Source organism: Mesoplodon densirostris, chromosome 1 (genome assembly GCF_025265405.1).
Source record: "Mesoplodon densirostris isolate mMesDen1 chromosome 1, mMesDen1 primary haplotype, whole genome shotgun sequence".
Classification (NCBI taxonomy): domain Eukaryota; kingdom Metazoa; phylum Chordata; class Mammalia; order Artiodactyla; family Ziphiidae; genus Mesoplodon; species Mesoplodon densirostris.
The window spans coordinates 34521334-34535426 of NC_082661.1; the positions used below are offsets into that span (position 1 = coordinate 34521334).

A 14093-nucleotide genomic window follows, 5' to 3' on the forward strand; every position below is an offset into this window, starting at 1 on the left:
AGTTTCAAAACCATCCCATTTCATTTGTTTTATAGGTTGAATAAAAGAATATTACATGTAAAATTTCACCCCTGGAATTTTATTTACATTGTGAGACTGGTATAATTGTGTTTATGCCTTGCCAAACTGAGCTTGGTTAGGTCAATTTGAAGCTGTTTTTAATAGGATTTGTTAAATAATTAAACATCTATATCTATGTCTGCCTGTCTATCTATCATTTGGCTTCTCGTTCTTAGGTTACTTATTTCACCTCTACCAAAATAAAATAACATTTATAAAATTAAAAGCTAAACATAAATGTCCAAAACTTATAAAAACTCTATTATAAGTATACAGAGTTAGACAGGCAAGACACCAAAATTATAAGAACTAAGCCTTTATGTAATATAATACAATCATGGTAAAGCAGCTAGTAAGGCAACTCTTGCTATTGCACAGTTTATAGTTATGATGTGATGAGCACCTGTGCAAAGTAGGTGGACCCATATCTTGCTGGACATTTAATGGAGGGAAGCTCCCTGGGCTGTGAGAGCATGCTTACAATACCATGTGAGTGGTCCTGAACCGTTCCTGAAGTTTTTTGAACAGTGCAGAGCTACAACCTCCATAATTAGTTTATAAGAAGTTTGAATAATTGCTCCAAGATGGAAGAAGTCTCATTCCACATGGTTCACAGAAACAATTTAGCCTAGTGGTTCAAATTAACATATTAGTAGTATTTAATATATGTGTAAGTTTTCAAAAGAGTGAGGTGTAATCTTTATGCTCTGACATGGAAAATGTCTGTGATACCCTGTCTGGACAGAAGTTGGAGGACAGTGTGTTTAATGTGATGCCATTTTTGTAAAAATCAGTCAATCAAACAAATCTGTATGTATCTATATAAAAAAGAATCCACTCTACTACTTAGCATCTAGGGAGGTAAATTGGGGAGCTGAGTCTTCCATTTATATTTTACGTCTTTATATGTTGTTGAATTTTTAAAGTATTACTTTTGAAAGAGAAAAAAAAAAGTATATATCTTCTAAAAAATATTTTAAAATATACCCAAAGGCATTTGAAAGCCACAATGTCTTGACCATCCAGATCTAAACCACAAGGGGGTGCTGTTGGCCTTTGGATGAGTAACCTCAGGAGCGCCTCAGTTTCCTCCTCGGTAAAATGAAGGTAAAGCCCATCTCACAGAGCAGTGGTGCACTTGTAGCTGCTGTTAATTTTCCTAAATGTGAACAGGGGTTGAGGGAAGATGAATCCTTCTTCTAATTGACTGTATTTGTAAAACCAGAACAAAGAATTTTATGTTTAATTTCCTCCTTTGACTTAAGTCTCTTCTCACATGCGTAATCAGAGTGCTGGAGGGGAAGGAAGATTGGAAGTTGGATTTCTTGGGTCACTCTCTCCTTAAAGAATCTGATGAAAGGTATGCATTTTAATCCCAGAAAACTGCATGGAATTTTCAGTACAATTCCTGGAGATATCCTGGCCCAGATTAAGGACCCTTCATTGATTTAATTTTACCCAGGAGGAAGACATGGTCTAGAGAAATCAAGGCCACCAAGACTATTGGGAGGGCTCAACCCTGCTTCCTCACTGCTCTTTTCCATACATTTGCAACCAGCCAGGGAGCCAGGTGACCAAAGCATGTGGAAACAGTAGATGGTGACTGTTGGCGAAGGGGATACTCTGTAATTGAGCTTTTGCATTGCAGCTGCATTCCCACTCAAAGAGTCAGATTTGTGTATGTATTTAAACATAGGTGTGTTCTTTAAAAATCAGTAGCTGGTTAACATTAAAAAAAAAGAAAAGCTACTGTTCCTTGATGGGTCTTGTGGGTCCACAACAGTGACCTCATTTAATCCTCACAATGGCCCTAGATGGCCTGGTGGACACAATGGGGCCAGGCCAGATCCCCTTTGCTGTTGCACCCAGAGCCCAGCTGCTGTGAACTTGGCAGGTCAGTGATTCCACCCTGCCCCACCCACCCAGAGCTGCTCTTGGGATTCCAACCACCTTCAGTGCTGTGTAGGTGCTCCAGAGCACCTCTGGGTCAGGTGAAGACTAGACTTTACCTGAAACCCTATCCTGGCTTGCCTCTCTCCTCCCTCATCTATTTTTCTCAGACTCTCACAGGATTTTCCTGAAGAGCGTGTCCCCAGTAAATCACACAACCTCATCCCTTTCCCAGGCTCTGCTTCTAGGGAATCTGACCTACTACAAGGGGTTAGTGTTACTGACCCCGTAACTCTAGTTTCCAGAGAGTCATGACTTATGGGATGACAGCACACTGGTAAGATTCACTTTATAGAATCACACTTGGGGCCTCAGAGATCATCTGTCTAGTCGTTTTACAGAAAGGACATGTATGTATGTACACTTATATGTATATATAGATTTTATGTGTTTTTACTCATATTTACTTAAATATATGCACTCCCTTGCTTTTCCATTTAGTATTATACAATTATTTTCCCTTATTTATATCTTTATAAACATAATTGTGAAAAATGCATAAGATTCTAATCTACGAATATAGCTTTAAAAAAAATTAATATTGGGAGTTCACTGGCGGTCCAGTGGTTAGGATTCGGTGCTTTCACTGCCGTGGCCTGGATTCAATCCCTGCTCAAGGAACTAAGATCCCACAAGCCATGCAGCACAGCCAAAAAATAATATAATAATAATAATAAAAATAAATAAAAAAGCCTAATATACTCGAATAGGGAAATAGTTGTTTACATTTTTATTATTATAAATTATAAAATGAAATATCTTCATGTAAAGGTTTTTTTTTTTTTTTCTGTGTTCAGATTACTTTCTTAAGAAAGACTCCTAGAAATAGAGTTACCAGGCCACAGGGTATAATACATACTGCATATTTATTTTTTAAATTAAAAAAAAACTTTTGGAGGCGCCTTGCAGCACGCGGGATCTTAGTCCCCAACCAGGGATCGAACCTGCGCCCCCTGCAGTGGGACCGCAGAGTCTTAACCACTGGACTGCTAGGGAAGTCCCTGGATTTATTTTCGAAAAGATTTTACCAGTTTATACTCCCAACCATGGTGCCATCTGGCAATTTGAACCGTCTTGCCAATCTTGAATATTGTCATTAAAAAAAAGAAAAAAGAAAAACCCCGAAACTTAAAGTTAAAAGGACTCATTGCTCTGTTAAGGTACTTTTCTTTATTTGTAGTAAGGTTGAAATTTTTTCATATATCTATTAGCCATTTGTGTTTCCTATTTTGGGAGTTTTTCCCCTTGTTTACGGCTTTAATAATGAATTTATATATGGTTTTTGAAAGTCACTCTGGAAAAATACACTTGTTATGGGCTTGGTTATTAAGCCCATTTAGAGATACGGATTTAGAGATATTTATCCTGTAATTTTTCCAGAGCAAAATTTTCTACCTGCTCTGAGGCAAAGTGGGTGGGGGAAGATTTGAATCTGAAGAAATTCCATTTAGTAATTAACACTCAACTCACCAGATTTACCTCCCCCGCCAGAAGCAAGATGGAATGTCTCAAAGAGAGGATTTCTAAACATAAAATGCAATGAGATAATTTAACAAAATATTTTAAGTGGAATAGAGCAGAACTGAAAACATCCCAGTGGAGCCAGAAAATTTCTACACATTTATGAAGAAACACAAAGCAAGCAGATGACATTGTTAACAATGTAAGGATTAGGGCAATAAGCCCACATATCTTGAAAATACAAACACAAATGTCCCTAAATTTAGGTTTGTCTTATAATTTCAACTTTGGCTTTGAAAACGTTTCTTACTTCATTGGTTCTTTATTTCAGAAGTGAGGCGACAATAAGAAATAGTAAGTTGAGTAGATAATCAACACTGAAAGTCAAGTAAGCATTTTGGCCTCCTTCTCCTTAATGCAGTATTATCAATTATATATTTTCATGCTAAAAAATTTTAAGTGCTCACAAATTTTCAAGAAACAAAACTAAATTCTGAACTGAAATTCTTCAAGCTTGAGCTCTAGCCAGAGGTGAACTTTATTTTGGAAAATCTGAGAAAATAAGCTCCATTAATTCTGAGTGGAAAGGATCCTGAAATACTCCTTGCTTCTCCCAGACATATTATTTAACCTCGCACATTCCTCACAGCAGCTGCTCCAAGTCTTCTCCACTTTCCCCAAATCCTCCTGAGCTGTGTAGAGAGGACAGAGGCTGGGTGACCTTCCTCATTCAAGTTCCTCCTCATCTCCACACACCCCATCTCTACTTCCACTCAATTACAATTTCTTCTAGGGCAGTTGGCTTTCATGCCTTTATATTCCCCTTCTCCTAGCACACAGCAGAGTGCCTGTTCATAGGCATGGCTCAATAATGAAGATTTTTTAAACGAATGATTCAGGTAAGGTCAACTTTTTAAAAAATTGAGATATGGTTAAAATAACATTATAGTAGTTTTAGGTATACAACATAATGATTCGATATTTATATATTGTGAATGATCACCACAATAGGTCTAGTTAAAAATCCATTACCATATATAGCTACAATATTTTTCTTGTGATGAGAACTTTTAAGATCTCTCTTAGCAACTTCCAAAAATAAAATACAATATTATTAACTATAGTTACCTTTCTGTACATTGTATCTCCATGACTCATTTATTTTATAACTGGAAGTTTGTACCTTTTGACCACATTCACACATTTGACCCACCCTCCATCCTCCACCTCTGGCAACTACCAATCTGTTCTCTGTATCTATGAATTTAGGGTTTATTATTATTATTATTATTATTATTATAAAAATAATTATAAAAATAATAATTATTATTATTTAGATTCCATATATAAGTGAGATCATACGGTATTTGTCTTTTTCCATCTGACTTATTTCACTTAGAATAATGCCTTCAAGGTCCACCCTTGTTGTTGCAAATGGCAAGACTTCCTTTTTACAGTTGATGTGTGTGTGTGTGTGTGTGTGTGTGTATATATATATATATATATATATATATATATATATATATATATATATAAATGAAATGCAGCTAGGTTTCTTCCAGTCTTGGCTATTGTAAATAATGCTGCAATGAACAAGGGGATGCAGATAGCTTTTCAAGTTGGTGTTTTGCTTCCTTTGGATGAATACCAAGGAGTGAAATTGTTGGATCATATGGTAGTTCTATTTTTAATTTTTTGAGGAAACTCCATACTGTTTTCCATAGTGGTTTTACCAATTTACATTCCCATGAACAGTGAACAAGGATTCCTTTTTGTCCACATCCTCAACACTTGTTATTCCTTGTCTTTGCGATAATAGCTGTTCTAACAGGAGTGAGGTGATACCTCATTGGAGTTTTGATTTGCACTTCCCTGACAATTAGTGATGTTGAGCATCTTTTCATGTACCTGTTGGTTATCTGTATGTCTTTGGGAAAATGTCTATTCAGATCCTCTGCCTATTTTTTAATCAGATTGTTTGCTCTTTTTTTTTTTGCTATTGAGTTGTATGAGTTCTTTATGAATTTTGGATATCAATCCCTTATCAGATGTATAATTTGCAAATATTTTCTTCCATTCATAAGTTGCCTTTTCATTTTGTTGATGGCTTCCTTTGCCATGCGGATGTTTTTAAGTTTGCTGTAGTCTAACTTGCTTATTTTTGCTTTTATTGCCTTTGCTTCTGTTGTCAAATCCAAAAATCATGATATCAAGATGCTTACTGCCTGTTTTTTTCTAGGATTTTTATGGTTTCAGGTCTTATGTTAAAGTCTTTAATCCATTTTGTAAAATTTATTTTATTTATTTATTTTTGGCTGTGTTGGGTCTTTGTTGCTGTGCATGGGCTTTCTCTAGTTGGGGAGAGAGGGGGCTACTCTGCGTTGCGGTGCTTGGGCTTCTCATTGAGGTGGCTTCTCTTGTTGAGGAGCACAGGCTCTAGGCACACGGGCTTCAGTAGTTGTGCCACATGGGCTCAGTAGTTGTGGCTCGGGGCTCTAGAGTGCAGGCTCAGTAGTTGTGGCTCACAGGTTTAGTTGCTCCGTGGCCTGTGAGATCTTCCCAGACCAGGGATTGAACCCATGTCCCCTGCCTTGGCAGGTAGATTCTTAACCACTGCGCCACCAGGGAAGTCCCTTTAATTCATTTTAAATTGATTTTTGTGTATGGTGTGTAAGGTAGTGATCCAGTTTTATCCTTTTGCATGTAGATATCCAGTTTTCCAATACCGTTTATCGAAGAGACTGTCCTTTCTCTATTGCATACTCTTGGCTTCTTTATGGTAAATTTACTGACTATATATATGTGAGTTTATTTCTGAGGGGGTAAAGTCAACTTAAACAAATTGACTCCAGATTTTACCTGATCAAACACTAATAGAGCCTGTTGCCTTGGAATAACGAACTAAGAAAGAGCACAGCAGAGTGCTTTACACAGGGCTAGGTTTGACTCTTGTTCTACCATTCATTGACTAGGTGATCTTGGATAAGTTGTTTAACCACTCAATCCCCCAACCCCATGTTTTTCAGACACTTCATCTCTAAAAATGAGGATAATAAAAGTTCCTGCCTCACAGAGCTTTTGGGAGGATTAAATCAGATAAGGGACTTGGTACAGAGTGTGCGCCTTAGCAAGTACTCAAAATGAATATAATACATATTATATATATAATCAGTATCAAACCTCTGAATAATATGACAACTTTGTAAACTGCTTGCATAATGTCTTTATGTCATGTGCAGGCCAACCTCTGCTAAAAAAAGGGAAAGTGGGTGTTAAATTAGCTAGTGGGAATTGTTTCTTGGCCCCTTCTCCCAGATTTGAGAACTTGTGTCTGACTGTGGTGCCAGGAAAATCTATCCCTTCCCCCTTTCACGGATGGAGGACAGAACAAATGGCCTCTGCTTCACTTTCCCATGGAGCCCTAGGTACCACATCTCCCGCTGTTTCTAGTAGAACCTCACTCATTGCTGACATAGGATGGATGCAGTTAATGTCTGCGAAGTCGAATTGCTTGAATTCTCATGCCCCATCTCATGAATGGACTCTAGACAAGTTGTTTTCTTCTAAACTTGTCTGCTCATATCTTAGAGCTCATTTTTATTTTGCAAATTCTAAAGCTTTGCCTCTGACATTCCTATGAACATAACTCAGTCACAAAGATTTCAAGGCAGAATAATTAATATACATTGATTATTCATTAATTCACTCAGAAAACATTTATTAGATGCCTACTGCGTTTTCTTTAAAAAAAAGAGCACATGTTTAGGTGTAGAAGAGCTTGTTTGCTTCTCCCCCGACAGCCTTTAAATGCTAATGAGGTCACCTTTATCTTTTTCTAAAATAATGTCTGACTATAGCGACATCTACTGGTAAAACTGAGCTCTAAACCAAGGGGATCCTGCGTGTATAGCCTCAAAGGTATTTTGACAATTCTTTTTTCCCTAGAGCGTAGCCCAGGCAGACATTCAAATCAACATTCTTTGATAATGAGTACTAAGCCACTTCACTAAATGATTTTCTGTAAATGATTTCAGAATCTTAAAAGCTTTCCTGTTTGAAATACTTCTGCTATCTTTGCGGAAAAATCATAGACCAAGCTGCCGGGCAGCCTTTTTTTTTTTGCGGTACGCGGGCCTCTCACTGTTGTGGCCTCTCCTGTCGCAGAGCACAGGCTCCGGAAGCGCAGGCTCAGCGGCCATGGCTCACGGGCCCAGCCGCTCCGCGGCACGTGGGATCTTCCCGGACCGGGGCATGAACCTGTGTCCCCTGCATCGGCAGGCAGACTGTCAACCACTGCGCCACCAGGGAAGCCCCCGGGTAGCCGGGTAGCCTTTTGAAAGGACCATACACAATAAAGTGCACAGAACCTTAGAAAAATATTACATTAAAGTAATTCATATTGATTTGGAAAGCTGAGAACCATGACTAACATAGCACTGCCATTAACTGAAGGTTCCCGGGACATTCCAGTGCAAATTATTATTTAAAAGCTAACTTGTGGGCCCTTGGAATTTTGTCTTAAATATAATGTCATGTCCAGTCGTTAAATTCTTTTTTTTTATTAATTAATTTATTTATTTACTTTTGGCTGCGTTGGGCCTTCCTTGCTGCGCGCAGGCTTTCTCTAGTTTTGGCGAGCAGGGGCTACTCTTCGTTGCTGTGCACAGGCTTCTCATTGCGGTGGCTTCTCTTGTTCCGGAGCACGGGCTCTAGGCACACGGGCTTCAGTAGTTGTGTCTCGCAGGCTCTAGAGAGCAGGCTCAGTAGTTGTGGTGCACGGGCTTAGTTCCTCCGCAGCATGTGGGATCTTCCCAGACCGGGGCTTGAACCCATGTCCCCTGTATTGGCAGGCAGATTCTTAACCACTGCACCACCAGGGAAGTCCCCAGTGGTTAAATTCTTAAGATATCCATCAATAGCTCATTTTATACAACATAACTGAAATAATGTGCATTTTCAAAAAATGGGAAAAAAAGGGAGGATAAGAAATAATGCTTTGCAATATTAGTAAATAATTAGGATGTTTAAAAATTGAAAAATAGGGCCTCCCTGGTGGCGCAGTTGTTGAGAGTCCGCCTGCCGATGCAGGGGACATGGGTTCGTGCCCCGGTCTGGGAAGATCCCACATGCTGCGGAGCAGCTGGGCCCGTAAGCCATGGCTGCTGAGCCTGTGCGTCCAGAGCCTGTGCTCTGCAATGGGAGAGGCCACAACAGTGAGAGGCCCACGTACCACAAAAAAAAAAAAAAAAAAAAAAATTGAAAAATTGAAAAATAAAGGTTTTAAACAATGGATTTTTTTTATTACCTTGAATACTGGGGGGATAAATGACTAATTGTCTAATTAGTGATTTGCTAGCTTGCAAAATGTTAACTACCACTCATAGTGCCATTGAGTTTTATCAGTCAATGGATGCCTTTGGCTAGATGTCCTCATGGTTGCAAGAGGCTGCAGTGGCTCCAAGCATCACCTCCTTACAAAGCAGAAAAGGTTCTTATCAGAAACCTCATTGTGAGAATAAGAAAATCTTTCCCAGAGATATTGCCTATAAACTTTCCTTCTCATCTCATTAACCAGAATTGGTTTCTTTGCCCCTTTCTATGCCAATCACTGGCAAGTGGATTAGATCATCATGGTAACTGAAATTCACTCCCACCTTAGCCCCTCTCCTGAGGTTGGGTTGTGGGTCACTTTCCCTGAGCAAACAAAATTGGGGATATTCAAGCAAGCAAAAGGGACACAGATGGATTTGGTATCTACTAAACTGAGGAGTAAATGGGGTGGGGAGGAGGAATATGAGACAGGTGTGGGTGATTCTTTCTAGAAGTCTAAGTTTGATGGGAAGAACTAGGATAACAGCAAAAAGGAAAGGTTGGAGTTAGAAAAGGATTTGTTTGCTTTTGTTTGGCTTGAAGATGGGAGAGACATGAACATATTTATATGCCGAAGGAGGGCCAATAGAAGTGGAAAGTTTGAGGAATTAGAAAAACAAGTTCTTAAAGCATATGAGAAAGGATGGAATCTCTAGCCAGGTACCAGACTTTGGGATTTTGAATATCAAATTCCAAAAATTGATTGAGTCCATCAGAGAATGGCCAACTTTTAATTTCCTCAATTAGAAGCACTGAAAAAATTAACAATCCTTTCATTAAAATTACTTTCTGTGTAGCAGTTTCTGACTTGTAAACATTTTTCTTGTTCACTTTAGAACTGTCCATATTTTTTTTTGGCTATTGGGAAAATTGGTAAAATTTGAATAAAGTCAGTATATTAGATATTAGCATTATATTGATGTTAATTTCCTGATTTTGCAAATTTTACTGTGGTTATTGAGAGAATATGCTTTTGAAGGAAATAGACAAGGCAGAATTTTAGGGATATGATGGTTAATTTTATGTGTCAACTTGGCTAGGCAATGATGCCCAGTTGCTGGGTCAAACAACCATCTAGATATTGGTGTGGAGATATTCTTAAGATATGATTAACATTTAAATCAGCAGACTTTGAGGAAACCAGATTATACTCCATAATGTGGGAGGGCCTCATCCAATCAGTTGAAGGCCTTAAAGAGTAAAGACTTAGGTTTCCCAAAGAAGAAGAAATTCTTCTTAAGACTGCAATGTAGACAGTCGCCTGATTTCTAGCCTGTTGCCCCGTGGAATTCAGACTCGAGAATGCGACATCAACTCTCACCTGAATTTCAAGCCTGCTGGGCTGCCCTACAGATTTCATGTTTGCCAGCCCCCATAACTGCATAAGCCAATTCCTTAATCTAAACTGCCGCCCCCCACCCCATGCCCATACATATCTCTCTCAAGATATGTGTATATCTCCTATCGGTTTGTTTCTCTGGAGAACCCTGAATAATGCAAGGGGTAAATGGCATCACGTCTGTAGACTCTCAGATGTTCACTTTTGGGGAATCCGGGTGAAAAGGTAGTGGGAATTATTTGTACAGTTCTTGCTGTGTTTCTGTAGTTCTGAAATTACATCAAAATAAAAAGATAAAAGAAAAACAAAATGTATTTGAAAACCAGTTTGGAACATAGCTTTTCTCTTATACAGAGCTTATGAACTTGTCTAAGTTCCCAAGGTAAACTGACAAAGGACTATTTAATGTAATGCTGGGCCCTCTGAAGGTGATTAAATAGGAAGAAGGCAATAGTGTTTTAATGGTGATTCAACCAGAAGGGAAAGCATTATACTTGAATAATAGATTTTAATTAATCTTTATTTTGGTGGAGAAACTATTGCAAAATTTTTAAATATTCAATTGCCAGTGTGAAATATTAGAGGAATAAACAGTTGGGGGGGGCGTTGAGGAAAGAATGGAAGTTAAAGAAGAAACCGGTGCTCAGGTGTATCTAGAGAGGAAGGGAGGAGAGTTTAAGGAAGGTTTCATTTGATTTGGTTTACTTGGAAGAAATTTGAGCATATTTACGCACTGAGGGGATGGAGCTAGGGTAGAAGGAGTAGTTGAAATTATACCAGAGAGAAGCAAAATCTGGTACACATGAAAAAGGATGGAATCTTAAGCAGTGCTTTTTTGATTTTATATACCGCTAAAATGTTTTTAAATGATAAAACTGGAGGACCGATATAAAATTGTCAACTTCTACATTTGCCAGGTAAGGACATAAAAATAAAGATAGACAAAGCCATCCAAACAATGGGAATCCACTATTACCATCGTTTTGTAAATAAAAGACATTTAAACTCTAAATATAGAGAAGGCATAATGTAGGGATTTAATAAATTTAGCATGATGTTCTTCTCTCATTGAGGACTGTTTATATGGATTCTTGCTTTTGGCATTAGTTCTAGCTGAGCACATGTAAGCAGCTGTGTCTATCTTGGTAGCTGGTACAGAGCCTGCCAGATGTGGTGTTCTAACAGCACACCTTGGATGGTTGCACATCTTTGTCTCCATTGTGACCTTGGCTCTTCCTTTGACTTGCTTTCCACAGTTGATCCTGATAACCCCTGACCTGGCCCCAGGCTCTGGTTCCTCCTCTTCCCAAGAGCAACTTTACAAGTAGGGCCTGTGGCATCCACTTCCACTTGCTTTATTGAAATTGCATGTTTATCTGCCAAGGTTGTGATTACTTTTATATCACCAGCTTTTGCCCTTTGTTAATGTTCAGACTCACTTATCTCTTTCTGGTTAGCATAGCTTTCCTTTTCTCTTCACTTTGTTCATTCCCTCACCATTGCTTCTTAAAGAATATTGTTTTGCTGGGGAAGTTTATTAGCACCTTGTTTCTGCTTCTCTAATCTGCATAGTAGGTGCCTCTTTGCTTTCACAGGGAATGGCTGGTTTGGTTGCACACCTTACTGGTGATATTAGTGCCATTCCTTTGAGCTTTGATTAGGCCCTGCGCTGTTTCATGACCTTTGGGGTGAAGTCCAGAGCAATTCATCTTCTTGTATCTGTAAATGGGAAGCATGAGATCAGTTAGAAAGTGCTTTGGGTCAGATCTCTGTTCTTTGCTAGTTATGTGACCTCACAAGTCTCTTAAACGCTCTAAGACTGTAAAATAGGGAAAAGAACATCAATCTTATAAGGTTATTCCAAGAATCAAATGAGAGAAATGTGTAAGGAGCTTTGAAATATGCTGGCACATGGCAGCTCCAGTAACAATGGTAGCTGTTACTGTAACCCTCCTTTCCTCCCAGCACTTTCTAGAATTGTGCTGTCAGACAACCACTAGTTACATGTAGCCACTGAGCACCTGAAATGTGGCTGGTCTCAGCTGAGATGTGCTGTAACCGTAAAATATACACCACTTAAAGGGGAGACTACAGGGAGCTTACAGTTTACATCAGACTGTGATGTAACTAAGAAATAAAACTCCATTGACACATCTCTGAGATTTGGGGGGTATGATAGCAGCTAGCATAATTACCATGAGTAACACAGGAGTATTACTTACAAGAAAGGGGATGAGGGATGCTGGGAATACAATATATTTCTCTGGGAAGAGGCACAATAACCAAGTACATGGAGACATATGAGGAACATGTGCCAGTTTTATTAATATACAGTGAGAAATAGAACAGTTTAGGGAACTAGGTGCTCAATCTTTTGCTTAGTCCATTCTCTTTTGTACTTAAGGTATGTGAGAAGCCAAATTATAATCACATGGATACTTGATATACTATGGATATACAAGGAATAAGGGGTGTTGATTTTATAATTGTAGTGTTAGTAGCTTGGGGACTTGACTGCTTGATCTTTGGATAATGTTTCTTAAAATCAAGTTGAAGAGTCCCATGGTCTATATGGCAGGGTGTCGAGGGTACACAGACCCAGGATAAACTTGACACATTTTCCTAGGGTACCAGAGATTTGGGGGATAAGAAGTTAAATAACCAAATGAGTCATTTAAAATAATATCTTTACACTAAAACACACTGATATATTATTAATTAGGATGCAAAAAATTACATAAATTTTTTTAAAAGCATGAAGGCTCAAAGAACTTTTGAGCTTGACATGGGCAGCTTCAGGCTTGGGGTGAGCAATAGAGCAGCAGAGTCAGGGGCAGAGGCTTGGGGATTGACACAGAAGGATTTTAAGGCCCAGGCTCTGCCACTTATTAGCTACATGACCTTGGACAAGTCATTTAACTTCTGCAAGCCTCTGTTTCCTCAACAGTGAAGTGAAGACAATAAACAGCCTTCCCCACAGCATTGCAAGATTCAGTGAGCCAGAGCACAAAAAGCAGTTAGGACAGTAGCTGACACTAGAAGGACAAAATAAAGGGTAGTGGTTATTGTTGCTATGCTTATAGCTATGCCTCGGACTCTCCTCAGCTATTAGGGGTCCTTTAGGGAGAAAAGCTGGGAACTCCCCGTCTTGGTGCATCCCATCTCTACAATGGGAACACGTCTGCCACAGCCACCGTACTTTCCTGCTTCTGAGGCTGGCCAGTCCTCCTGATTGGTGTGTTACACCCTTAGAAATGTTCTTAGTGCATCTAGGGAAGTTATGGCTGAATGCAGTTGGCCCAAGGTTCAAGTCTGTGTATTTAGGCAGCACTGCACAGCTCTGTTCTTCCCTTCTTTGAGACCTCAGGAGGCTATCTCATTTCTAGGTGCTTGGGCAGTATCTTGCTGTAGCCCAGGTGTACTGATTACACAATGTGTATATATGTCATGTTTGCATGTCATTTTGACCATTTTGAGGGCTTGACAATATTTGATGTTTCCTTGTTTTGACTGTGATTGTACATGGCTACTGCTCAGTAACTGTTGATTAATAGATTGAAAAAAATAAAACTAAAATATATGCAGTGTTGTCACTACCTTCTATACTCTCACATCCAGCTCTTGCTACATGAGAGGGGAGGAGATAGGAGAAGGGCATACATACCTCCAAATCCCCAAATCTAGAAACAATCCCGGGCTTCCGTGGTGGCGCAGTGGTTGGGAGTCCGACTGCCAATGCAGGGGACACGGGTTTGTGCCCCGGTCCAGGAAGATCCCACATGCCGCGGAGCAGCTGGGCCCATGAGCCATGGCCCCTGAGCCTGCGCGTCCGGAGCCTGTGCTCCGCAACGGGAGAGGCCACAACAGTAAGAGGCCCGTGTACCGCAAAAAAAAAAAAAAAAAAAAAAAAAAA

General features: G+C 39.3%; 1 long non-coding RNA gene across 1 annotated transcript in view; it reads left to right on the plus strand.

Annotated features, from left to right (window-relative positions):
• LOC132498809 (uncharacterized) overlaps positions 1 to 14093 on the plus strand; it is a 185391-nt gene that overhangs the window by 54353 nt on the left and 116945 nt on the right. The window lies entirely within an intron of this gene.